This window comes from Pristiophorus japonicus, chromosome 15 (assembly GCF_044704955.1).
Source record: "Pristiophorus japonicus isolate sPriJap1 chromosome 15, sPriJap1.hap1, whole genome shotgun sequence".
Taxonomy (NCBI): Eukaryota; Metazoa; Chordata; class Chondrichthyes; family Pristiophoridae; genus Pristiophorus; species Pristiophorus japonicus.
In genome coordinates this window covers 39,735,689-39,762,112 of record NC_091991.1, presented here as the reverse complement: position 1 = coordinate 39,762,112, position 26,424 = coordinate 39,735,689, and the positions used below count along the sequence as shown (strand labels likewise).

At 45.2% G+C, this 26,424-nt stretch overlaps 1 protein-coding gene across 9 annotated transcripts in view; it reads left to right on the top strand.

Annotated features, from left to right (window-relative positions):
• LOC139280710 (suppressor of tumorigenicity 7 protein homolog) overlaps nucleotides 1-26,424 on the top strand; it is a 210,304-nt gene that overhangs the window by 989 nt on the left and 182,891 nt on the right. Inside the window, exon 1 of one of the 9 annotated variants that reach the window (XM_070900344.1) lies at nucleotides 21,833-21,850. The exons of the other annotated variants lie outside the window; for them this stretch is intronic. The gene's annotated coding sequence lies outside the window, so the exon portion shown is untranslated. Of the gene's footprint in view, nucleotides 1-21,832; nucleotides 21,851-26,424 lie in introns of those variants that run through there. 9 annotated transcript variants of the gene reach the window in all.

The window sequence follows — 26,424 nt, the reverse complement described above, 5'->3', positions numbered from 1 at the left end:
CTATGTTTCTCCTCTCTGATTACCTCATTCTGTATGTCACACATCTTTCATCTTTTCTCTCTAAAACTCGTTTATTAATTTCCTTTACCCACCATATTTTCTTTTCATTCTTTGTTTCCTCGCTCTATTTTTGTCAGCCATATTTATTGTTACTTTCTCCATCTCTCAATACTATTTTTTTCCTGTCTGATTACATCTCATTTACTCTGTGTGATCAGGCTTCAGGTCATGTATGTTTGAGCGACCCTGACTATTGCTGAAGTAGTGTTTGCATGCGAGCATGATAAACTGGTGCTGTGGGCCATTGCGATTTCACAGTTAGAATTGCAAAATATCAGGACCAAAAGCCCAGCTGAAAAATTGTAGCTCTGGGAATACAGCAGAAAGCAAGAGGCCTGTGCGATTGAAAGTTTTGATTGGCCTAATTTCACATTTACGAAAAAGCAACCAGTTAGTATACATCATGCCCCACGGATATGTTGTCACATGAATATGCATCAATTACAAAACATTTATATAGACAAATTAGTGGATTTCCTGTGAGCTATACATGGAAAGTCAAATTATACACCATTTTTTTTAACAGAAGACAATGCATTATGCTGGTCCTGATTCTGCCACCCTCTCTAGCCACTCATAGGCAGTCAACTCGAACGAGGATGACTTGCTTCCACGAGAGTTCACTGATGTTTCAATGAAGGACCCGATGTTCCAGTCCTGAACTCCAGTTGAGGGGGTGGAAGATGCCTGTGTGTGAATTTTTTTTAACGTGTGGTGACCGTTGCACATCAGCCACCACACGGGCTTGACAGAGGTAGGCCTTTATCCAGTGGCAAGGATTAACCAGGACGAATGGAGACCTGCTCTGCTGCACGGGCCTAGTGCGCACACACATCGCAGTGTGGGCAGGTCCGTGCTGCCCCTGGGCCCTCGGCTCTTCTGGGCCCCGTACCCTCTGTACCTTCGCCATGATGTTTGATATACAGAGGGTCTAGTTATATATTATCGGTAAAGTTTATTTTCAGTAAATTCCCTTGGGCTGAATGTTAAAACTGGAATTTGTGGAGTCAGGTAATATTTCTGAGAAATGCATATTCCTTTAAATTTAATTGTATTTCGAAGTTTTTCATCAAAGCATTGAATTCTGAGTTCCAAAAGTCTCATCACTTACAAATTAAGTTGCTCATTATCTGTTTATGTTGGGTCTGTAAAAAGTTGGCTGTCAATCACAGATGACTTACCACAATGATGTCATCACACCACCTGTGTAAATGCATCTCCTGTGTTAACTGTACACTGCCTCTGTGTTGTCAGACTGCTTGTCCAATATCCAGTTGTGGATGAGCCATCCTTTCTTCCCGTTAAAGATTGGGAAGACTGTAGCCATTGTCTTTGGGCCCCTGCTATAAACCCACCACTGATTCCATCCCCCTCCCCAGCCACTGTCTCTGATTGAACCAGGCTGCTTGCGACTTTGGCGTCCCATTCAACACTGAGCTGAGCTTCCAACCTCATATCCACTCTTGTCACAAAGACCGCTGACTTCTATCTCCAGAACATTACCTGGCTCAGCCTATGTGCTGCTGAAATCCTCAGCTCTGTCACCTCGAAATTCCATTGCTCTCTTGGCTGGCCTCCCATCCTGAACCCTTCAAAAACATCAGCTCATTCAAAACTCTGCTGCTTTTATCTTGTCTTTGTTACTTCTAGACTTGATTATTCCAACACGCTCCTGCCTGGTCTCCTACGTTGTACCATATGTAAACTTGAGGTCATCCAAAACTCGGCTGCCTGTATCCTAACTCGCACCAAGTCCCGTTCACCCATCACCTCTGTATTCGCTGACCTACATTGGCTCCCGGTTAAGCAAGGCCTCGATTTTAAAATTCTCATCCTTGTTTTCAAATCCCACCATGGCCTTGCCCCTCCCTATCTCTGTAATCTCCAGCCCCACTTCCCCCCCCCCCCCAAGATGTCTGCGCCCCTCTAATTCTGGCCTCTTGAGCATCCCTGATTTTAATTGCTCAACTATTGGTGGCTCTGCCTTTAGCTGCCTAGGCCCTAAGCTCTGAAATTCCCTGCCTAAACCTCTCCGCCTCTCTACCTATCTTTCCTCCTTTTAAGATGCTCCTTAAAACCTACCTCTTTGATCAATCTGCCCTAATTTCTCCTTTATGTGGCTCGGTGTCAAATTTTGTTTTATAACATTCCTATGAAGTGACTTGGGACATTTTACTAAGTTAAAGGCACTGTATAAATACAAGTTGTTGTTGTTATCACAGACCAAGTCCTGCTTGTCCATCACCCTGTCCTCGCCAACCTACATTGGCACGCAGTCCCCCAGCGAGTCAAAATCAAAATATTTGTCTGTGTTTTTAAATCCTCTCATGGCCTCGCCCCTGTTTATTATTAAACACACTCTGTTGCATATGCAGTTGTTACCTGAAGTTTGTTTGGAAGAAGTTGTAAAGCCGCTGCTGTACACATTCTTCACTATGTGTTGAATGCTCTTTGTAAAGCAGTTATGAACAGTATGGTAACAGATTATGTTCTGCAAAGAAGGGCTCAGTTCAGTAAGTGTTCAACAGACTTTGTGTGCTTAAACAATTCAATGTTTCCTTCAGTTCAACAAAACTTTTGAAGCTCACTTGGAATATTATGCTTCACCGTCTTGTGATTCTGATAAAGCAGTACAGTGCACCGCAACTGAAATTGTACCACCATTGAAATGAAGCACGCTCTTGGCTGTATTGCCTGACACAATTTCGATGTTTTTAATTATTTTTCTGAGTTGTCTTGTAGAATGCTGTTTACAGTGTTCTTCAAGTGTTTGAAGTTTATGGCTCTGGATGGAATTCATTGTTATCAAACATTTAAGTTAGCTTTCAGGAGTTTAAAACTGGTGGAGATTATGTCCGAATTAGTCAAATTCGCAAATGATACAAAATGAGAGGAGAGTTAATGAAGTGATGAAGTTGCCAAGGAACTGTGGAACGACCTAGACAGAATTTGCTGTTGGTCAGAACTATGAAAAAAACACTTTAGATAGGTGCACCTTGAAAGCAAAAATGGGAGACATTCTCAGTGAATCATATCGAGCTAGGTAGGGGGAGATGTTGAAAGAGATCTCAACTTAACAGGGACAGTCTACCAACAAAGGGTATAAAGGTTGGGCAGTGCTGGCAAATTAGTAGACTAAAAGTCTGAAGCCGTCCAGTGCTCCAGTCAGGATACATCTTGAGTTCTGCATTCAGTTCTGGTCACTGAGATGCAAAGGAACCATCCAAGTTGTGGGAAGTGTTACAGAGAATGTCACAAGGCTGATCATATCACCTTGTGTATATGAAAAGGTTAGAATGAGAGGGGACCTTTATAGAGGTATATAAAATGCAAATCCATGTACTATTTCAGGTTAAACCACAATTGGACATAGGTACAAGCTGGAAATTCTGACCCGGCATCGGGAAGCACTTCTTCATGCAAAGAGTGATTTAAAACCTGGAATGGTATTCTGAGTAGGGTAGTGGAGGCAGAAACTTGAATTATTGAGGGACCAATTCAATGCTGTTACGGGAAGTGGGGGGGTCTGCAGGCATCAATGGAAAGATGGCTTCCTTCGCGTACGGTATGATCTTCCCCTATTGATCATTGTAGCAGCTATTTACATATTCTATGTCTCTCGTTCTCTTTATTATCTCTTAAATATTTATTTTCTTTGACTTCTCTCATTATGTTTCCTACTGCCTCTTGCTAATATCGCTTTTGCCATTTAACCATCTTCTGATTTCTGCATCATTGTAGCATGCACGCTATGCCCTGAGCATTGTACAAATGAGTACCAGCTAGTTACACCAGAGGGAGCGGGCCTGCTCCTGCTGGTTCTCGGATAGTGAGTTTTTGTTCTGTGTGGAAGGTGCTGACTGAATTCTGTATGGGAGGGAAATCGGAGAACGAGCTAAAGAGCAGTTGCTAAGGAGCAGGTTGTGTCCCTATCTTTTTGGTTAGGAACAATGGGGCTCAATTTTCCCCAAGCCCGTTTTCTAGCATAGTTACGCCGGATTTTCTAGGCCAGAAATGCGGCAGAAATATTTTGCCAAACTTTCCCCAATGTATAATTCGAATTTGGCGCCGCGCAGCATGTCCGGTCTCCTCGGGGGGTAGAGCCTTGATCTGCGGCCAAAAAATCGGGTTGCCACGGTAACCAGGGACACAATGCACCCCTAGCCCAAGCCGGAGGGCTTGCCGGTCCGCTCCCCCACCCGACCCTGGCCCCGAGTGCCCTCCAGGTCCACTACCCCGTCCCTATCCCAGCCTCCCTCCCAGTCCCCACACCTAACTATACCCGAAAGGCTTCCTCCCCCACCCCCAACCCACACCCCCTTCCACCCCCCCACCTCTCTCTCTCTCTCCCCCCCTCTCTCTTACTTTTCCTGCTGCTGCTGTCCAGGCATCTGCTGCACTGGTTTCTTTACTTGCGCCGATTTCTTTAACTCTCCAGAAGGTTTTTCTGCAGAGGCCACATACGCTGGCCTTAGCAAAACTGGAGTAACACAGCTGGCCAAACTTGCCTATATGGCCAGAATTGGCGCGGGTGGTAGGTTACGCCCCCTTTGGCTGAAAAAAAAACGTACCTAAAAAAATCGTAACGAACTGAGTTACGCTGGTGCAAATTGATCGGGGAAACTGTGGATTTTGAACTTGGGCCAAAAAAAGCAGCCTGCTCCAAAAAAAACGGCACAAATCACTGGGAAAAATTGAGCCCAATGGGCCCAAGTTTCAGGCCGCGCCTAGAACGGCGCAGCCCCGACCTGGACGCCCGTTTTTCGCGCCACAAAGTGCGGCTAAAAAAAACTTACCTATTCTCCGGCTCCCTGCAGGCCCTCTGGAGCTGGGCGCGGCGCAGCACGAGCTGTGGGGGGCGGAACCAGGTCCCTGGGCTGAAAACAGTGCCGGGACCTCTGCACAGGCGCGCTACAGTGGGTGCACATGTGCAGTAGCTCCAGGCGCCCAAAACTGTGTGGGAGGGGCCTGAAGCACGCAGCCCCTAGCCCTGGCCGAATGGCCTCACTGGGGCTGCGTCGATAAGGCTGCCTCCCACACCCAGCTCTTGCTTCCTCCGGACCAGGACCCGACCCGACTTGACTCCCGCTCCCCTCCCCCCCCGCCCCCTACCGGACCCGACCTCCGCTTCCCCCGCTCCCGACCACCCCCACCCCGACCTCCACTCCCGACCTCCCCCCCCCCCCCCGCGACCGACCTCCGACCTCTCCCCCCTCCCCTCTCCCTCCCCCGACCGACCTCTGCCCCGATCCCCCCTCCGCCCCGACCCGCGCTCCCCCCGACCCGCGCTCCCGGACCCCGGACCCGACGCCACCTTCCTGTCAATCCGGTAAGTCTAAGCTCGAAGTCTTGGGCCCAGCCGGGCCAGGCCCATTCAGCCTCCCTCTCCTTTCTTTCTCTCTCTCTCTCTCTCTCTCTCTCCCTTCTCTCTCTCTCTCTCTCCCTTCTCTCTCTCTCTCTCTCCCTTCTCTCTCTCTCTCTCTCCCTTCTCTCTCTCTCTCTCTCCCTTCTCTCTCTCTCTCTCTCCCTTCTCTCTCTCTCTCTCTCCCTTCTCTCTCTCTCTCTCTCCCCCCCCTTCTCTCTCTCTCTCTCTCCCCCCCCTTCTCTCTCCCCCTTCTCTCTCCCCCCCCTTCTCTCTCCCCCTTCTCTCTCCCCCCCCTTCTCTCTCCCCCTTCTCTCTCCCCCTTCTCTCTCCCCCTTCTCTCTCCCCCTTCTCTCTCCCCCTTCTCTCTCCCCCTTCTCTCTCCCCCTTCTCTCTCCCCCTTCTCTCTCCCCCTTCTCTCTCCCCCTTCTCTCTCCCCCTTCTCTCTCCCCCTTCTCTCTCCCCCTTCTCTCTCCCCCTTCTCTCTCCCCCTTCTCTCCCTCTTCTCCCCCCCTCTTCTCTCCCCCCTCCCCTCCTCCCTTCTCACCCCCTCTTTCCCCCTCCCCCTCTTTCCCCCTCCCCCTCTTTCCCCCTCCCCCTCTTTCCCCCTCCCCCTCTTTCCCCCTCCCCCTCTTTCCCCCTCCCCCTCTTTCCCCCTCCCTCTCTCCCCCCCTCCCCCCACTCACCCCCCCATCCACCCCCTCACACCCCCCTCCCCTCCACCCCTCCAACCCCCAGTCCACCCCCCCTCCCCTCCCCCTCCTCCCCCTCCCCTCGCTGTCAGAAACACAGACACTGACAGACAGAGAGTGAGAGAGACACACACACAGACAGACAGAGAGATAGACACTGATAGAGACACACGGGATGGGGGGTGGGGGGCGGGGGGGCGCCCCAGCACGCTGCAGTCAGTAAGTAGAAAATGTTTTATTTATTGATTTTTAAAAAAAAATTATTTTTTATTAATTTTTTTTGATTGATTTATTGGTTGATTTATTGATGTATTTATCATTTATTATTGATGATGGCTCTTTTTGTAAAACTGAAGTGTTTAATGTTTGTAAACTTCCCTTTAAACACCCTCCCCCCATTCCCTACGCCTGATTTGTAACCTACGCCTGATTTTCTAAGTGTAGACAAGGTTTTTCTGAGTGTACAAAAATTTACACTTACTCCATTCTAAGTTAGTTTGGAGTAAGTTTTCACTGCCTAAACTTTCAAAACGGGCGTAAGTGGCTGGACACGCCCCCTTTAAAAAAAAATCTGTTCCAAATTGAAACTGTTCTAACTGACTAGAACTGGAGCAAACTAAATGCCAAGAATTGCAATTTCTAAGCTACTCCAATCTAAACCAGTTGCTCCAAAAAAACAGGAGCAACTCAGGCCGAAACTTGGCCCCAATATGTGGTGTGTGGGAACCAAAAACATGTTGAAATTCAGCATTTTTTATTGCTCAACCATTGTTTCTGTCAGACCCTCACATTTTGCTTTTGGTCTTATTCTGTATATTCGAAAATAAGATGCAGGAGGCAGTCTCAAGATAATAAGGTCATCGACCTGAAACATTAAATCTGTTTCTATCTCCTCGGATGCTGCCTGTCCAGCTGAGAATTTTCCAGCTTTTTCTGTTTTGATTTGAAATGTCAAAGCTGTTGAAAAGTTACAAGTCTGTAACTGACATTAATTTCCCACACAAGGCTAATTGAGAGCTGAGTTATAAAGGCTGCTCTTGGATGCGAAGATAACTCCGAATTAATATTGTGATATTTAGTATTTACAGTACTTTAATGTAAAAGTAAATGATTATCTGGAACAAAAACAGAAAATGCTGGAAATACTTAACAAGTGAAGCAGCATTTGCAGAGAACAGTGAAATTAACATTTTGGGTGTGGACCCTTCATCAAAGCTGGAGGATATTACAGATGAACAACATTGAAAAAGGGGACAGAACAAAAGGAAAGTGCAGGGAAAAAAAATACACACACAAGAAAAGAAAAAAAACGACCTGTAAAGAGCTTGAGTAGAAATCAAGAGATGGTTAAATGGCAAAAGTGATATTCGCAAACAACTATACCATCCATTTCTAAGCATTTCTCTGATTTGAATAGACTTCCGTCTGCAGGTCAAAACAACAATTTAAACACAGCATTCGTATCCGTTTTATACATTTTTAGGCATCCCTGATTTATAACATTGTTAGTTTCCCCCTTTTTTTAAACAAAGCTGCACAATTGCCTTGAAATAGAAGCAGAAAATAATTTAAATATGATGTTGATTAAATCCTAGACTAAACCCTACACCTGTAGTTGGTATATACACAGTAAGGACTAAATACTGCAATACATTTTTTCACAGCCTGGCTTAGTCCCTCTTCTATATCTTTGCCAGTTCTGCTCTTGAACTAATCCCAACAAGTGTGCGAGAAGTTGCCCTCTTGTTTAATCATCGTTATGCAGTATATTTTCTTCCTTTTTCTGGTGGGAAAGCAACCTGTCTCCACTCTGCACCTCTTCCTCCCTGAGACATCTTTGTGAATCTTTATCTTGCCACTCTGTGGCACAGTGAGTTATTACACATGGAAAGTCAGTACTTTCCGTTGATCAAGGAACATTGTGTTCCTTCCTATTTTAATCAAGCTGCGCCTACAAATAAAATTGAACATCAATATATTGCAGTTTATTAGTTGATGGGTGCACTGTATTAAAGTAAATTCGATCCTGTTTCAACATGCTAACTTTAAGTTACTTATTGGCAAACGGAGACCTCTGGCAAATGCTCAGATCCATGGTGTAGCAGTACTGAGATGATGACTCATCTATAACATAATTTTCACAATTATAGGATTACTTAGGATTACATAGGATATAAGGACCCGTGCAGCCGGCTCACCAGCTTTTAAATGCGTGGAATTTTGAATGGGCCGGGCAGCACGTTAAAAAGGCCACGCAGCCCAAAAAACATTACATAGGATTACATAAGATATACAGCACAGAAACAGGCCATTCGGCCCAACCAGTCCATGCTCCACTCGAGTCTCCCCCCCCTTCTTTCCTCATTTAAATCTATCAGCATAACCCTCTATTCCTTTCTCCCCCATATGCTTGTCTAGCCTTTTCTTAAATGCATCTATACTATTCGCTTCAAACACTCTCTGTAGTAGCGAGTTCCATATTCTCACCACTCTTTACGTAAAGAATTTTCTTCTGAATTCTCTATTGGATATTTTGGTGACTATCTTATATTAATGGCCACTAGATTATCAGGAAACCACTTTTCCTCTTCATGAAGTAAGTCATAGACGGGATGACATTAAGCAGCCATTATGAAAGAACAAGGAAAGCCAGGCAGGGGTATTTTTATTACCAAATACTTCCCCACACGTAATTTTAAAATAAAACATCTATCTGAGAGATATCTTCAATGGCTAATTTTATTTCCTTTGGAAAGTGTCTACTTGATCACTGAGCTACATTGATTACATGTAGGGTCTGCAATCCTGGGATCAGGTATCTAGAACTTCCAATATTTGCAGCCTAAACATCCTGGGAGACGGCGGACTCAGGCCCAGGGAACTGCTGAGTTATTGGACATGTCCTAATACAATACATAGCGTTGGACCAATGTGAGGTGGGCAGTGAGACCCTGAGCAAAACTATGCAGCTTCAAATGTGTTTGCTCACTGGTGCCAGGGTGAACAACATCACAGAATGGGTCAAAAAAAACTTCTAGAAAGGAAGGAAAAGCAGCCAAAAATGGTTGTCCATATTCAAACCAATACAGCGCATTTGAGATCTTGCAACGGCAGTTTAAGGAGTTAGGCACCAGGTTGAAAAACAGTATCTCGACGATCCTAATCTTTGGTTTGCGTCCTATATCATGCACCGTTAGGTTAATCGGGAGCACAAGGGTGATGGGCGAACGGGACTTGGTGGATAAGTCACTGGATCCGGATGGCCTAGGCTATTGAAATAAATCAGAGAGGAGATAACGGAAGCTCTGGCTGCAATTTTTCTAAATCCTTAAATTATGCCTTGGAGAGCAGGTAATACAACACCTTTATTCAAGAAGGGAAAGAAGGATAAACTAGGTGACAATAGATCAGACAGTCTAATGTCAGTTGTGGAAAAACTCTTGGAATCCATAATTCAGTTTATATTTAGTGAGCATTTAGAAATGCATGGGATAAGCAAGGACAGCCAGCATGGATTTTTTAAAGACAAGTCATGTTAGACAAATTTACTGAAGTTTACTTTTTTGAAGAAGTGGTTGATTGACAGGGAATGATGTAACATGTATGGATTTTCAGGAGACTCAAAAGGCTTGATATGGTATAAGAGGAAATGCAGCAGTGTGGATAGAAAGTTGGTTGATGGACAGGAAACAAAGAGTTTCTTGGATTGGAGAAACTTTCGAAGTGGCGTATCCCAGCAGTTAGTGCTTGTTCCACTTTTGTTAGGGGAGGACACTAATAAATGAGTGAACTGGAGGAGGACACCAGTAATTAGGGGAAGGGGACCAACAAATAGGCACTTTACTCTAGAAAAGAGAAGACTGGTGACCTGGTAGAGGTCTTTAAAATTATGAAGGGGTTAGATAGGGTAGACGTAGAGAAGATGTTTCCACTTGTGGGGGAGTCCAATCACTAATAAATCCAGTAAGGAATTCAGGAGAAACTTCTTTACCTAGAGAGTGGTGAGAATGTGGAACTCACTGCCACGTGGAGTGGTTGAGGCGAATAGCATCGATGAATTTTAGGGGAAGCTGGCTAAGTACGAGGGCGGATGGAATGGAAGGATATGGTGATAGGGATGAGGTGAAGATGTGAGGAGGCTCGTGTGCAGCCTGAGCACCGGCACAGACCAGTTAGGCCGAATGCCTGATTCTGTGCTCTAAAAATTCAATGTAATTCTATTTTGATGATTTGGACATGGGCACAGGGAGCACAATCTTGAACTTTGTTGATAACACAAAAGTAGAGGTATAGCAAACAATGAGGTAAGCTGTAAAATACTTCAGGAAGGTAGGTTAGCGGAATGGGCAATCAGGTGGAAGATGCAATTTAATATGGATAAATGTGAGGTAATACATTTTGTGAGGAAAAACAAAGAATGGGAGTGTACACTCAGTATACTGACGGTGGATGAACGGGCACATTTATAGGTTCATTTTGTGAAAGTGCGAGTGCAGATAAATAAAGCTGTAAAAAGGCCAACAGTATTTAGTTTTTTGTTGTTATGCCTCTGTGAAGCTCCTAGGCACCTATTTCTGTGTTAAAGGTGCAATATTAATGCAAGTTGTTGTTTACAAATAAGTGCATAGAGTACAAGAGTAAAAAAGCAATACATTTGTACAAAACATTAGTTAAGCCACAGTTGGATTACTATGTACTGTTTTGGGCACTCAATATAAAAGGACATTACAGCTGTAGAGTGTACAGCATAAATTCATCAGGATGATGCCAGGGATGAGAAACTATAGTTACAAGGAGCAACTTGAGACACCAGAAACAAAGGAGGCTAAGTGGAGATTTAAGAGGTTTTTATGGGATTTTTGTGTTATTCCGTGATTTTATGGCATTGCAGAAGTAATGTAACTGTAAGAACAATGTTCACCAATCAATCGGAGCATGTGTGTAGTGACTGAGGTTTATTAATAAATACAACCTGTTCTCAACTTAGTGATTTGAAGCTGGCTTCTTCCCCACGCTGTCCTATCATTATGAGTGTGAATTACTAATGGGTAGTCTTTGTGTACAGTCTTTCCATTCCATTATAGAATGTTATACTCTACTGGCAATGCATGGTAGAGTTTCAGTGCTGGTGTGAAGTTGGCTTCAGACACACACAGTCCCATTGTTTATCTTGAACATGACTAACAGCGGCTATAAAAACCTCCGTCACCTTTCACTGCCTCAGTGCAGAATTGCTGTTGCATGAGAATATCATTGCTAATGCCTGGGTTGGATGGAACAGACTCTCACTGTCCTATTTACATTTTATTTTGACTCTCTCTCCTGGGCTCCTTCGAAGTATGTAAAACTGCCACTGCCTCCCACTTCCTCAACAGCAGTTTTGATGATTAGTACGCCTCGACTATCAAAGGTTTTGCAGCATCTAGGACAAGGAGCCCATACCTTCTCAGCCATTCTTGTAGGTAAAGATGTTTCCATATAACCAGCTAGATAAACACAGCATCAATTGGAGATCTTAGTAACTTAACTGGTAGTGCTACTAGGGCGATGCAGAGTTGGCTAGAGAGGCAGAGGTGAATGAGAAAAAGAGCCACAACTGAATCCTGAAATCCCAGAATCATCTGGGATTGCAAACCCTGATTTTTGGGAGTGGCCTGGAGAAGTTATATCCACTAATATGTAAGTGGATGTGCTTAACTGACCTGGATGATACTTAGAGGCAGCTGAGCTGGGAAATACTGGTAATAGTAGACCCATAGAAGTACTCGGCCTGCAATAAAGATTCTTGAGATTTCATCACAGGCCACTTTTGAAGCATCCACTTCTACAACAGTGGACGGAGGTACTCTGGGACACATGGGGCATATCCTTTAAACCAGGGATGTCCAAACCTTTGACTTTTTGGGCCTCATAGGTGTGCATCATGGGGCCTTGGGGACCACACCTAAATTCATGTTCCCATTAATTGCTATATATCCCAAGTTGCAGATGATTATGCAGCTGTGATTTAGGATTTATCCACCAATAAGGCAATGGTGCTAAAAGCAGTTTGAACTAAACCTCAAACAGGACAAAAAAGTCAATAGGACTGAGGGCCGGCCAAATTCCTTGGGCCTGGAGATCACGGGTTGGAAACTCCGGCTTTAAACTTTATTGTTGAACTGATTTTCAGACCCAAATCTTCATGGGATACAAATCATCACTATATTGTATTTCCTAGAAGATGGCGGGAATAATTTAAACTGTTGGTATTGTAAGTGCTTCCCTTGGCTTTTTTATGTAGCTACAGTAGCTAACTCCCCAGATAATTGCACCACTGGGGGCATTTGTTTTAAAGGCAATAGATTCTCCTTCACATCTGGAGCAGTTTTAAGGTTTATTTTTTACAAATTCAATGCAATAAAAGCACTGCTCATCGCTGAAGTTGTATTATAGCTATGGGTCTCGAGACGGATTGCAATGCAAAGCCAACACACTGACCAATTCTGGCCTCTTGCTTTTGCCCCTCAATTGGCAACCCAGTCCTGGCCCTGTATCTGGATTTCTCTCACTAAACCTCTCCACCTCTCTATCTCTCTTTCCTCCTTTAAGAATCTCCTTAAAACCTACCTCTTTGCCCAAGCTTTTGATCACTTGTCCTAATACCTCCTTATGTGGCCCGATGTTAAATTTTGTCCAGTTACGCTCCTGTGAAGCGACTTGGGATGTTTAACTACGTTAAAGGCGCTATATAAATGCAAGTTGTTATTGTTGTAATTAAACTGCTGACTACACGTTGATGCAGGTATTACTCCATTACAGAAGTAGCTGTGTTTTAATGTTTGGAGATTGTGGGTGCATCAAGCTTCTACTGACATTAAAATGGCCTCCCGATGGGGGTCTTGCACTGCTTGGCTTTCCGATGGGGGTCTTGCACTGCTTGGCTTTAGTGTGCTCAGAAGACATATGAGGTTAGATTTTCAGGTCGTTTGCGACCGGGTTTTCGCCGGGTTTGGACCCTCCGCGGCGAAAAATGGGGCGGTCAGCTGTTTTGCGTCTGGGCGCGATCCTCGAGTCGGTTTTTGCGGTGGCGCTTAGAAGCACCGCCGGGGAGAGCTGCGCCGGGTGTGCAACAGCTCGCAAGTCGACAGCGGCACAAGTTTCGTCAATCACCTCACCCGTATGCCGCGAAATGTGCCCTGCGATGACCACCAGGAAAAAAACAACGATGCATCCTTGCTGGCGGCGGTGAGTTGGATAAACTGCAAAAAAGGTAAGTTTCAGCGATTTGTATGATAAGGGTGTTGGTAATGCTTTTGTGAATTTTTTTTCTTCCCTCTCCCAAGGCCTCTCTCGGAGCTCTCCCAGCCTCGCACTAAAGTTGGTGAGGATCCCGTTTTTGTGCCGCAAAACTAGTACAACGCCTCCCTTTGCATCCCGGCGCAAGACCCAAATGACAAAAGTTGCTTCACAAGTCACAAACATTAATCGGGCAGTAAATTTCCCGCCCCACCTCTGTTTTCGCCGCGAAAACGGCAAAGCCGAAAATCCAACCGAAGATTTGATTCCTTAGTTATACAGTACAGCCACTTTTGTGTCAGTGTGTACACCAGACCATTGCATCGATACAAAAGTAGTAATATACTGCACTCAAAGCCTGTAGCAATAACTGGTTCAGGTCACCTGGCAGCAGATTCTGTGAGTAAACTGACAAATCAGATCTTTTTGATAAAGAACTCGTGGATTTCTCTTTGTGTTGCTTACAGTAAGTTGGATTACAAGCTGCTTTTTAACAACTGCAGAGTTATATAACCTCGAAACGTTGAAAAGCAACCACTGTAACCCCCCCAACCCGAAATTCTCATTTACAAATCCTTCCACAGCCCCATCCCACTACACTGCTGCAATCTCCTCCAGCCCTGTGTGGCAGCCTACACCTTGCAGTCGTTCAACACTGTCCTCCTGTCCACCCCCTCACTGCCATACTCAAATCGCTTTTTTAGCTAACAAATGGAGAATGTCCATTTATGTCCAAGGTATTTCTGAATAGTTAGCACAGGTGGAACTGCGCTCCATCCTAAGAAATGAAAACAGAAAATGCTGGAAATCTCAGTGGGTCAGGCTGCATCTGTGGAGAGAGAAACCGAGTTAACGTTTCAGGTCGATGACCCTTCGTCCATCCTAAGAAGGTGCTTTCAGGATAGGGAGGAAATTCAGGAAAATAAATAGTGTTGCTTTGTAATAAAAATGATATTGGTATATTCTTATATAAATTGTGTTAACATAGAGTTTGCTATTCTATTTAAAAGCAGTTGAAGTGAAGCAGTAGTGGAAGACCTTTTGTTTTCAACAGCAGTGAAGTATGCATACAAATATCCTCGTCCCATTCCTTGTCGATGAGACACGAAGAAGAGTGTGTTGCAAAATAATGTCTTAACTAGCACTTTTTCCCTGGACAAAGCTGACAGTCACGTAGCAAGTGCCTGTTAGTCAATGTTAGTTGCCTCGCACTTAACATTGACTCAGTCCTGAGGTCGTTGGAAACCTGCCACTACATTTGAATGTACCACCACTAACATAGCTGGGAAGTTTGTGGTCAATTTGTCCTGTATATGCATGTTTTAAAAAACACATACAGGTCTGTGGTTCTTTAGGTGGATGGATATCCTGGCTGTCTTGAACATGACCGAATTAATACTGGGCAGTCTGTCATAACAGCAACTGTAGAACCAGACACATTTAGCCTTGTTGCACTCGTAAGTCATGTTTAGCCCTCTGAGGATTACAGTAGCTTCCACAAAAAAAATTGGGTGCTTTTAAATTGTTGTGAAAATCCACAGAGTAAATGAATATAATTCTTATGTTCTTTTCCTCATTTTTCTCCAGTTGTCACTTTGTAATAAATCTCTCTTGCACGAGACCACGTATTTTCTGCAAATTTAGTGCTGGCGGAGTTAAGGCCTCCAGTGCTTTGCTAAGCTAGTGATTACATTTTTTGGAGGGGTCTCCCCTGATGAGCCAGTGTGGTAATGTGTGGTGTGGTACAGTGCTGAGCCATACATACCAGGGAGGTCTCTGGTTCAGTCCCTGGTCTGTGTTCAGTTCACTAATCTCAACTGCGACAGTGGTAGGGTGCTTTGGATGGCTTCTGTGTCCTCACACTTGGGAGGGGGAAAAGAATCAAATGAGGGACCCTCATTCTGATTGCTGTCCAGTGACCCTGCTGGAAAAGGCATGTCCGGTAAAAACATGTATACGTGTGATGCACTGTCTATGCTGGGATCTGTGAGTCACCACCTTCAGAAGGGAGAAAATTAATCTTTCCTTGTTTTAAGGGCATTATCTCTATGGCCATGTATGCTATGTGTGCATTTCCTGTCCAACTTCTTGTTGTCACGACTTTGACCATTCATTTAGGGAAACATTTAATATTGAATCTGCCTATGTAAGTAAACATTTAGAATAAAAATCTCATATTTGAGCAACGTTGATCATGCTGTAGTTGCAGGCTCTCGCCAGGAGGTGGTGGTGTGGAAGTCACTGTCATGCCATTGCCATCTTGCATTCATCAAGTGACCATAAGAAATGCCAGTGATTGAATAAATGAAATTCTGTGTTTATAAGATGAGATTTTTCCAGGATGTTTTGGAGATTGAATTCTGCAATTTTGTCTGTTTATAATTAAGGTCATTGATTTATCGTAACTGAACAGGTCAAATGATGTTTCTATTATATGGAGTTTTCCTGTCATTTGGACATTTGGTTTTGTCCCCCCCAGCTCCCGCCCCACTTCCCTGCACCCTGCAAACTTGGGAATAGAACCAAAATCATTCAGGCTGGCAATGGCTATTTTATATTTACTGCCTTTACTTTTAAACTTTGTGCTGTTTCTGTTTATAGTGATATTGATACTGGCACTTGTGTGTCTTCAAGATGTGGGAGGCAACAACATGTATCATGAGAATCATTTGCTGGGAAGTCACTATTAGATGTACAGTATATATGGGATATCGGATCCAGTTTGGCTTATTTAATCTCTAGAAATGTGCCACGTTGAAATCCACTGATGCTGTGAGAAAAGCTGCTGGTGAGGTTAAAAAAACAACATATCCAAGCACTTTCAACGGCAGAAGGAATATAACTCTGCTAATGGACTGATCTGTTTGGCACTCTCGTGTTGTTAAATCACTAGCAGAGTCGTGTTACAAGACATTAATAGCTTCACCTCTTTTCAGTCATTAATAAGCTGCGGAGAGAGGGAACACTGCAGGCTTCAGTCAACTTGCATTTAACACACACAGCACTTCTCCAGTGCCGTTCTGCACTTGTATCAAAGTTCAGCTGATGCAGAATGATTTAATATCTCCCTTGAGCAGTGCAATAACACTGCTGCCAGTAGCAGTGCTGTAATGTACTGAGGTGGTTCTCCAGCAGCAGGTGAAGTATCATTCACGAGACTGCAGTGTGTCTGTTAATCACTGCCATTAGGGACGTTCTAACTTTTAGTCCAGACACAACTAGACTGAGCAGCGTATGGCAACACACAGGTCAGAGATGCAGTTTTTATATGTTGGTTGCAATTGTCCCATGGGATCGCTACTAATATGTCCTTACTATACAGTATAAATGCACACGAGGTCCATACTTGAGAGAAGGTCACTCTGTGACCAGTAACCTTTATTTGCCAGCACTGAAGTGATGAAGGTGGGTGGAGCTTCCCCTTTTCTAACTGAAAGTCCAGGTTAGGAGTGTCTCCCACAAGTTCACCACCTAGTGGTCAGTGTTCTCACGATGTACAACTTAGGTCAGTTTATACATGGATTACAATGAGAGTTGAATACATGACATCACCTCCCCCCCCCCCCCCCCCCAAAGTCTTATTGGGATCACAGGTTAAGTCTCTCTGGTAGAGCGCCTGAGTTGGGGCTCCGGTTGTTGGGCGCTGGCCTGAGTGTCTGCTGTTTGCGGTGCCTCAGGCCTGTCCGGACTGCCCACAGTGACTGGGCTCTCCTCCACTTGGTTCCGGTGTTCGGTCACCTGTGGTGGCGTGAACTCTACATCGTGTTCTTTCTCTGCTTCTTCTATGGGGTTGCTGAACCTCCTTTTTGTTTGATCCACGTGTTTGCGGCAGATTTGTCCATTGGTGAGTTTAACTACCAGAATCCTATTCCCCTCTTTAGCAATCACAGTGAGCCATTTGGGCCCTGCAGCGTAGTTGAGGACAAAGACAGGGTCATTGACATCAATACATCGCGTCCTCGCATTCCCGTCATGGTAGTCACATTGTGACTGGTGCCTGTTCTCAACAATTTCTTTCATGGTGGGGTGTATAAGGGATAATCTGGTTTTGAGCATCCTTTTCATTAGCAGCTCTGTGGGTGGAACCCCTGAGAGCGAGTGTGGTCGGGATCTATTGGCCAACAGGAGGCGTGATAAGCGGCTTTGTAGGGAACCCCCTTGGATTCTGAGCATCCCCTGTTTGATTATCTGCATTGCTCGTTCCGCCTGGCCGTTTGAGGCCAGCTTGAACAGTGCCGTTCTGACATGGTTAATACCATTTCCTGCCATGAAGTCCTGGAATTCAATGCTTGTAAAGCACGGGCCATTGTCGCTGACCAAGATGTCCGGTAGACCATGGGCGGCGAACATTGCCCGTAGACTTTCTACCGTGGCAGAGGATGTGCTTGAATTAAGAATGTCTCACTCGATCCATTTGGAGTAGGCGTCTACTACAACCAAAAACATTTTTCCCATGAAAGGACCTGCGTAGTCCATATGGATGTGTGACCATGGCTTGGCCGGCCAGGACCAGGGGCTAAGGGGGGCTTCCCTGGGTGCATTGCCCAGCTGGGCACACGTGTTGCACCTGCGAACACAAAGTTCCAGGTCTGCATCTATCCCTGGCCATCAAACGTGTGACCTGGCAATTACCTTCATTATGGCAATGCCCGGGTGCTCATTGTGGAGTTCTCTGATGAACATCTCTCTGCCCATCTGGAGCATGACTACTCGGTTTCCCCATAGTAGGCAATCAGCCTGAATCGAGAGTTCATCCTTGCGCCTGAGAAATGGTTTGAATTCCTCAGATCATGGCCCGATCGTGGCTGCCCAGTCCCCATTCAGGACACATTTCTTGACTAAAGACAGTAGCGGGTCTCTATTTGTCCAGACTTTGATCTGATGGGCTGTCACGGGTGAGCTTTCGCTTTCGAAAGCTTCAACAGCCATGACCATCTCAGCAGCATGCTCGGTTGCCCCCTTGGTGGTGGCCAGTGGGAGCCTGCTGAGTGCATCGGCGTGGTTTTCAGTGCCTGGTATGTGCCGAATTGTATAGTCATAGGCAGCTAACGTGAGTGCCCACCTCTGTATGCGGGCCGATGCATTTGCATTTATGGCCTTGTTGGCCAAAAGGGACGTTAGGGGTTTGTGATCTGTCTCCAGCTCAAATTTCCTGCCAAACAGGTACTGGTGCATTTTTGTTACAGTACATACACATGCAAACGCTTCCTTTTCTACCATCCCGTAGCCCCGTTCTGCCTGGGACAGACTTCTGGAGACATAAGCTACCGGCTGTAACTGACACTTGGCATTAACATGCTGCAACACACACCCGACCCCATAGGACGACGCATCGCACGTTAAAACAAGTTTCTTACATGGGTCATATAGTGTTAACAGATTGTTAGGGCACAAAATTTGTTATGCTCCATCAAAAGCCCTTTCCTGGCTGTCCCCCCAGACCCATTCGCAACCTTTGCATAGGAGCACGTGTAACGGCTCTAGCAGCGTGCTCAATTTGGGAAGAAAGTTACCAAAATAGTTCAGGAGCCCCAGGAACGAATGCAGCTCCGTCGTGTTACAGGGTCTGGGTGCTCGCTGGATCACTTCTGTTTTGGATCCCGTCTGCTGCTACCCTCATCCCCAGGAATTCTACCTCTGGAGCTAGGAAGACGCACTTCACCTTTTTCAGTCGCAGACCTACCCGGTCCAGTCTGCGTAGCACCTCCTCCAGGTTGCGAAGGTGTTCTTCAGTATCACAACCTGTGATAAGGATGTCGTCTTGAAAAACCACTGTCCTTGGAATCGACTTGAGGAGGCTTTCCATATTTCGTTGAAAGATCGCGGCGACCGAGCGAATTCCAAACGGACATCTGTTGTACTCAAACAACCCCTTGTGTGTCGTTATGGTGGTCAGCTTCTTTGACTCACTCGCCAGTTCCTCTGGGTCATGTAAGCTGAGGTCAGGTCCAATTTTGAAAAAAGTTTGCCACCAGATAGCGTTGCAAAGAGGTCCTCCGCTCTCGGTAGCGGGTACTGGTCTTGGAGTGACACCCGATTGATGGTGGCCTTGTTATCACCACATATCCTGACCGACCCATCCGCCTTGAGCACCGGCACAATTGGGCTCGCTCAGTCACTGAATTCGACTGGCGAGATGATGCCTTCCCTCAGCAGGCGGTCCAATTCACCTTCTATCTTTTCCCGCATCACGTACGGCACCGCTCTGGCCTTGTGGTGTACTGGCTTGGCGTCCGGGTTTATGTGAATCACTACCTAGGTGCCCATGAAAGTGCCAATGCCAGGTTGAAATAGTGAGTCAAATTTGTCCAGGACCTGTGAGTATGATATTCGCTCCACAGAAGAAATTGCATTGACATCGCCCCATTTCCAGTTCATGACAGCAAGCCAACTCCTCCCCAGCAGTGCGGGACCTTCCCCCGGGACAATCCAGAGTGGCAACCTGTTCTCCGAATCTTTGTGGGTCACGACTACCATGGCGCTGCCTAGCACCGGAATGATCTCCTTTGTATATGTCCTTGGCAGTGCGTCAATCGGCAATAATTTTGGCCTCCTGGCCTTGGACGCCCACAACTTGTCGAACTGTTTGATACTCATCAGGGACTGGCTGGCCCCCCCTGTTTAGCTCCAGTGATACTGGGATGCCATTGAGGAGCACTTTCATCATTGTCGGTGGCGTACTGATGTATGAACTGTATATGTGCTCCACATGAACTCGCTGAACTTCAGCTTCCAGCGATTTCCCCCAGTGTCCATTTGGCCTCGTAGGGCTTACATCGGGCCCGTCCTCCTCGTACATCAACCTGGCTGCTGGCTTTCTGTACATACGCGCCAAGTGACCGCTGACGTTGCAGTTTCTGCAGGTATATTGCTGATACCTGCAAGCTCTGGCTGTATGTTTGCCTCCACACCTCCAACAAGAGCCGTTGTTGGAAACAAAAGGTCCATTACCAGTCGATCGTCTCTGACTGTCTCTGTAACTGTCCTTAAACGCACCATTAACAGGTGTTGTTGGCCCCATTACTGGCCGCATTGTCCCTTGCGATGGCATGAATCGCCGTTCAGCTAGCCATTGTCTCTGTTGAATTCCCCCTTTGGGTTCGACTACAAGCTCGGGCATGCCTGGAGAACTGTGTCCCGCATTAACAATGTTGACTCCCTGTCCATTTGCTGCATTTAAACCAAGATTTTTGTCAAACATCATTCTGGTCTCTTCCTCCCCTGAGATAAATGTCTGGGCTATCAGAGCTGCCGCTTCCAAGGCCAAGTCTTTGGTCTCAATCAGTTTCCTGAAAACCCCAGCGTGCCCGATGCCCTCAATAAAAAAGTCTCGCAGCATCTCTGCTCTGCATGCATCTGGGAACTTACATAGGCTCGCCAGTCGCCGGAGGTCTGCCACGAAGTCTGGAACGCTTTGCCCTTCTCGTCGCCGGTGCATGTAAAACCGGTGTTTCGCCATGTGCATGCTGCTCGCCGGTTTAAGGTGTTCCCCGATCAACTTACCGAGCTTTTCGAATGTCTTGTCCGCCGGCTTCTCTGGCGCTAGAAGGTCCTTCATCAGGGAATACGTCCTGGATCCACAAACCGTCAGGAGATGAGTCCTGCGTTTGTCGGCCGAATCCTATCCCAACCATTCCTTGGTGACAAAACTTTGCTGTAGTCTCTCAATAAAATCGTCCCAATCGTCACCAACACAGTACCTCTCGTCTGTGCTGCTAGTGGCCATGCTCGCGTGGTTTAAATCCCAGTTTCTCATCGCCAGTAATATGTCCTTACTATGCAGACGAGGCCCATACTTGAGAGAAGGTCACTCTGTGACCAGTAACCTTTATTCGCCAACACTGAAGTGATGAAGGTGGGTGGAGCTTCCCCTTTTCTACCTGAAAGTCCAGGTTAGGAGTGTCTCCCACAAGTTCACCACCTAGTGGTCAGTAAACTTAGGTCAGTTTATACATGATTACAATGACAGTTGAATACTTGACAGCTACACACGACACATTATCAGCAAAATTAGTTGGTTTTCTATTGACTTTCTTCAGCTAACCCGGCAGTGCACACCTGTCATTCACCAAGATTCAGATGAGTTGTGCTATTGCTCAGACCTGTGCTTTGCTCGAGTCGGCAGGTAAGAGTGGCATGTTTTGATGCAACATCCAGATTCGCTTCATTCCTGTTTTCTTTCTTTATCTCTACTGTCCTATTTGATCTGCAGCAGTTTAGAAAGCAATAAGGACAGCACGTGCCCAACTGTAATGATGTCTCCGCAAGATCCTGCAAATCCCCTGGGAAGACAAATGCACCAACGTTAGCGTCCTCGATCAGGCCAACACCCCCAGTGTCGAAGCACTGACCACACTCGACCAGCTCCGTTGGGCGGACCACATTGTTCACATGCCTGACACAAGACTCCCAAAGCACGCGCTCTACTCGGAACTCTTACACGGCAAGCGAGCCCTAGGTGGGCAGAGGAAACGTTTCAAGGACACCCTCAAAGCCTCCTTGATAAAATGCAACATCCCCACCGACACCTGGGAATCCCTGGCCAAGGACCGCCCTAAGTGGAGGAAGTGCATCCGAGAGGGTGCTGAGCACCTCGAGTCTCCTCGCTGAGAGCATACAGAAAACAAGCGCAGGCAGTGGAAGGAGCGTGCGGCAAACCAGTCCCACCCTCCCTTTCCTTCAACGATTGTCTGTCCCACCTGTTACAGAGACTGTAATTCCTGTATTGGACTGTTCAGTCACCTAAGAACTCATTTTTAGAGTGGAAGCAGGTCTTCCTCGATTTCGAGGGACTGCCTATGATGATGATAGCGGGGCGATTTTAACCCTACTCGCACAACAGAAATCTGCTAGGCTCTTACCTGTCCAAAAGCCGCCATAATCGCTCTCCTGAGCAGTAAACAAGGACACCCGCCTGGAGCCAACAGCGTCCTTCTTTACGTATGCATGTTGTGGCTCGATGACATCATTGAGACCAGACTGTAATTTTAACTCTAGCATGAGAGGGGAATCCATCTGGAGTTAAAATAGGGGCCATATCGGTCTCCATTTTTATTATATCTGCTGTTTAAATATATTTATAACTATACACCACAAAAATATGTCTACTAATATTTAGCCCTAGTCATATTACCTTCCTGACAGAGCTTGCTGTCAAATTAGCAACCACTTCTCTTATCAAGTGTACTCGCGAATATGCATGGTCCTCATTTAGTGAAGACGGGAGTTTGGCATACAGACGATCTTCAACAGTTTGCCTGGACTGCAGATTGATCTGTCAAAGGGCAAAGGGAACAAGGACTGCTGACCTCATCCCTATTCCAATTAGGAACTGTTTTAAACTACTGCATGTATAAAGCGTGATCATTATGTTTTATTCAATGCTGTATTCAGAATGAGAAACTGGTTTACAAATTAATTCAAGAATCAAGTGGCATTCTGGTGCAGAATTGACAATAAACTAGTAGCACCAGTAATGGTTGCACGGGGCTCCATTGTGAAAATCAGTAATCGCTGTGTGGAGTCCTGCTGGTCCACTCCATCTTTCACAATAACGTTTTACATTTCCAATGGCACACACTTGGAAGAAAAGTATGGTCACACTTTATAAAACATTTTCCCAAAGACTACGCATCTGAAAGGTTAACTTTGCTCTTCTCTCCACAGATGTCGACTGAGCTGTTGAGTGTTTCCAGCATTTTCTGTTTTTGCTTGATTTCTTGCTTTTTGCTGAACAGTTTGACTAGCTTCTTTATAGCTGCAGCAACTCACCAAGGCTTCTTCGACAGCATCTCCAAAACTTGCGACCTTTACCACTGTAATGCATTTGCTTCATGGGTTCTTTGCTTAAGCATTCATAGCAACACAGTGCTATTAAGAACTAGTTGGTTTATTAGCAAAGGTTTAACAATCACACTACACATTACAGTTCATCCACTAGGCTCACAACCACCTGCCCCATCGTGGATCCCCTGAACCCAACTGGCTGGGGTTTTATCGAGTCTTGTGAACATTACGTGATTGGCTAAGCCACTCATAACTCAACAGCTCTACAAACCTGTGAGCATACTCACAGGTGCATACATTAGAAGAACAAGGGCAGCAGGTGCATGGGAACACTATCACCTCCAACTTCCCCTCCAAGTTACACACCGTCCTGACTTGGAAATATATCGCCATTCCTTCATCGTCGCTAGGTCAAAATCCTGGAATTCCCTCCTTGACAGCACTGTGGAAGTACCGTCACCACACGGTCTGCAACGGTTCACCACCACCTTCCTAATGGCAATTCGGGAGAGGCAATAAATGCTGGCCTTGCCAGCGATGCCCACATCCCAGGAATTATTTTTTTTTAAAGATAGAACGTGGCCAATTTTTCAGCATGCAGTGCAGAATCCATTTTGAGGGTGGTATCTTTCCTAAAAGAACGTGTTTTTTTAACCATGCACAGCAAAGAAATGTGAACCGCACGCAGAAACACTACATTTTACCAATAAGCAGTTCTATGAAATTGTTCAAACATTGTGTTCCTGTAAAGGTTGTCACTGCCGACGGTGATTTCTCTAATTTCTCAGTGTTGTTGACATAAATAATTCTAGATGCCCTCACGTCAAAATTATTACATTAATTATTAATAGGATTTGGCCCATATCTCGGGTTCCAGAATCTTCAGGCTCAAATAAATTAACGGATGTTTAAGGGAGATGAATAAGCTCACTTTTATTTTATGTACTTGCTAGAAAATTGGACCAAGCCATAACTGGGTGACCCAGCAGAGTCATCCACTGTTTGGAATGGAATCACAATATTAGCTATAGCGCTGCTAAGAAATCCTAGCAGAGGTACACAGCTCCTTTACAAGACAAAATGTTAATATGGCAACACTTCACGTTCATTTTGAATCTTCCAGAATGCAATGGGAAAAAAGGCTCAAGATGGCCTAGTTCAGACATGATTGATGTAGTCAGTGCTTGACGCTCAGTTTTTCACGTCCTAACTTGCTTCGGTCTCTTTTCTTCCCTTTCCTGAGGCAAATCTGTCATCTCCTGACATTGTTATTCCATTCAAACTTCCTCACAGACAAATTTGCCTGGGGTAGTAAATCTGAAAAATAATCTGGCAAGGTTTGGAGTAAGTGGGTGGGGACCGATGCTAGTTTAATAGGGATTGCAAGAGTGATTCTTTGGAAAACTGACAGGTAAAGGCCGAGGGGTGGCAAAACATGTCTGGATGTTAATCGCCTAGCTGATTGGAATTGCTCGATGTTTCATTTGGTTTGTGATTTACAGATGACCTAGTGAATTAAAGTTCAGGGACCTTTCCTGGTCTGTATCATTCAGCTACTCCTTCCATTAACCAGCTGATCCATGAGGAGAGCCATGAAAGTGGATATTTGTAAACCATTTGCCCCCAGATTGTTGCTGTGAAACATGTCATGAGTTCATTTGTTAAACCATGCCTATCAATGAATCTAGCTCCTGTTCAGGCTTTTGATCTGAACTTGTTATTTTGCATATTACTGACCAGGGTTTTTTTTCCATAAAATATGCTTCTACTAATACAAAAAGTACTCTCATGGATAATCTGCGAAGATCGAAATAGTCATGCAGCTGGATATACCATCAATCTTGATTAATCATCAACTTTTAGTTTGAAACCTTAAAGGATAATCAACATTCTTTCATAGAGTTTCAAAACAGCTCAGTTTGTGCAACAGCCTGCTTCAAAAAAACAAGGCTGCCATTCTCTGTGTTGGAAAAGTTTCCATGAATGGTAAGTTTTTAATAAATCATTAAATCAATGGCAGAAATCATTGATGTAATGGTAGTCATCAAGCCAAGAATCACATCTGTTTAGAAGTATTTAGTACATGTTTTGCTGGGGAAGTTCTACTCTAACATTGTAAGGTGGCTTGTATTTAGAGTATTAATTGACACCCACTGCATTGGAGGTTTGTGTTAGTTTTTAAATCATAGGACCTGGTCTTGATTCAAATGGGAAATTGCACTCTTAAAACAGGTCTTACTTTTAACATGTACCTGTTTGCTATCAAATGGAATTGATTAGAAATACATTTATTTGTACTAATCACTGTAGTGCATACATTACAGATAGTTTGCTAGGAGAATAAACGCATAGTCCATTGTAAGTCCGCTGTGGTTTTGTAGCTACCAGCGCTGAAGCTAAATTTGTCCGACCTCCTGGCTACTTCGTTCTGCAAACTGCCAGTTCAGAAGCCTATAATTTGGAGGCGATGCTTGGTTAGCAGAAAGAAGAGAGATGCACACTTTGTAATCGGGCCTGGTGACGGTTGCTTTCATTTGAATATTCTCTGTCAGTTGTGCACGCTCCTTTGTCAGATGAATCGGCTGCATTGAAAATGAGCAGCACGCATAAAGTCTGGTTAAAGTAGCAGCTGCAGCAGAGAACATTTCGAAAGATCTTGGCTGGATGGATGCATCACAAAATAATTGTGCAAATGGAATATTGTAGGTTTTGTGTCGAGGAGAGAGCTGGGTGCAAGACTTAAAATAAAAGGGTTTCAGGACCATGACCAGCATTTGAAAGTGAGGCCATCTGAGAGCACACTAAGAAAGCCAAGTTTAGAAACAACTTGACTCGCCAGTCTAAAACTTCAAATATTGCTGTTTATATGGTGTATATTTAAATCAAAGCAAAAACTGAATGAAAATTCTGAGGTGGACACTACTGGTGTGTGGTAGGTTACAATTGAATGTTGTCTATAGTGCGTACCCCAAGCCAGAAATACAGTGCTCAATTTTCCCCAGTGCTGTTTTTTGGTGTATTACAAGAGTTACGCCCGTTTTTTTTTTGGCCTTGACTACTCCAAAAAAAAAACTTGCAAGTTTCCCCATTCTAATTTTTGAAATTGGCGCTGCACAGCCTGTCCTTTAGCTTCGGGGTGTGAAGCCTAATGTCTGCGCTTAAAAAAGGATGCCCCCCCTTCTGCACATGCGCGAGAGAAAAAAAAAGTTTTTTGCATGACTGCTGTGGACGACGTGCCCAGTACAG